Source organism: Silurus aristotelis (genome assembly GCF_946808225.1).
Source record: "Silurus aristotelis genome assembly, chromosome: 9".
Taxonomy (NCBI): domain Eukaryota; kingdom Metazoa; phylum Chordata; class Actinopteri; order Siluriformes; family Siluridae; genus Silurus; species Silurus aristotelis.
Window position 1 is genome coordinate 8,505,357 of NC_139582.1, and position 2,075 is coordinate 8,507,431.

Here is a 2,075-nt window from a genome sequence, read left to right on the forward strand (position 1 = left end):
GAACAGTGTGGTGTTGCTCATTTACATCTGAAGACATTGAGGTTATTTATAGTGTTACAAGGTTACAGCAGGATACAAGGACCATTTTCCTACCTGTTTGTATTGATCTTTTTCATGAAGTTGTAGAAATTCTTCTCAGCAATGCAATTTAGGTTACTTGGAATTTTTTAATATTAATTTGTATTAGTCATCATTTGCTGCATTATTTTTTTATTTCCTTTTTTTTTTTTTGGGGGGGGATAAAAGGCTTTGATACATGACTAATGCTGACAATTGTCTATGTATAGCAGGGCATTGCCGAAATAGTGAGGCTCTCATTTCAAGAATGCAAGAAAATATTTGGGCAAAAACAAGATTTCCTGCTTTGCTAAAATCTGGCGCGTGTGTGTAGAGTTTTTTCTTTTACATGGTTTCCACTTTCCTACCCAGATTCTAAAACACCCCATGTTTTAGTTTGATGATCTGGGACCGACTGGCATAATTTGTGTAACACTCACTACTCTGACCATGATAAAACAGTTACTGAAAAGAAACACTATGTTAAAATCTGAGAATTTTGGATTATAAAATATCAATAAACATTACAACTGTAATTACAAAATTACATGGAAGTGATAGTTCAGTAGTTAATTCTCGCTCAGTGGATTACTTATTGGAAGGTCGGGGATTTAAGCTGCGGTATCACCAAGCTGCCACTCTTGGGCCCTTGAGCAAGGCCCTTAACCCTCTGTGCTCCAGCACTTTTCACTCTGACCCTAATTTCCTAAAATCTCTAAGGTATGCGAAGGAAGAATATTACTGTGTTGTAATGTACGTGATCAGCAGAGAGCCGTTATTATTTTATAAAATTCTGCTTTATTAATTCTAGGACAATTTGTATTAAGTGATGATTTCCCACCTTTGAGGCTGCAGTGAACCTGCATATGAATATTTATAATTTTCTCCCACTTTTTTCAATTAGGTTTAAATAAAACCTTTTATTAAAAAATATATAAATGTAGAAAATCTGGATTTCTGGATTCCAGCCCAGTAGTGTTTCCAGCTTTTATTCACGTTCATTCTTAATGTTTTTAGAGAGTGTGACGTTTACTGCGACTCTACTATATAAGCAGTTTTGTTTGAAATAATGACTGTAGTGACGAGAGAGGGATGAAGGATGAGTGCACAGTCTGCCACCCACTGTTTATTATCACAGAATAACAGCAGGGTTGCCATGGAATAGGCCTATATTTAAAGTGACAGTGCATGACGATGAAGGAGCTTTTTGGAAACCTCACTCACAGGCAAAATAAACAGAGATAAACTCTGATGTACTTCGTTCCAAGCCAGTATCGTGCTCAGTCATGGCTTCTAAACAAGTCTTATTTGCCTTCAGCTGTGGAGTAACGATGAAATAAAGCAGCCATTGTGCTTACATTTTGCTAACTATTAAACTGCCATTAAATCATTCCACATTTTTAGGGACGCAAAGAGTTCTCTGCTTGCTGTCAGGTTTCTGTCTCGTTGCTTCCAGGTCTGTTTCGTATCCGTTCCACATCAAAGCAGGAGATACCCAGACGGAGTCTGAGGTGCAGGCTAAAAAAGCCTTTTGGTGAAGGGATCTGCTTTATTTAAGCCCACTAGTCTTCTTGCCTTTTACAAGTTTGTCTCATTCTTTGAATGCTTAAATATTATATACTGTATATATATTTATATATATACACAAAACAAATTTGTGATTACAGTTTATAATTTTAGTTTTTAATTATAGTCAATATAGTGTGTTTAAATTAAAAAAGTTCATTAAAAGGACATTTGTAACAATGAAATAGCACTTGTGGTTCAGTGACTACATACTTCTGTGTATGATATGATTGTATACATATTACACAGATTTTCCATGCTTTAATGCCATGTATTCTGGCAAAGACAAATTATACATGAAAATACTCTTTATACATTATCTACATAATTACCTTGTAGTGTTCATATATGTAAATTAGTTGAAAAAAATAAATAAATGCAAGTTCTGTGTTGGATCACATGGCAACTAGAGACATAAAAAGATGACAGATATAAGCATCTCTGTTTTGTTG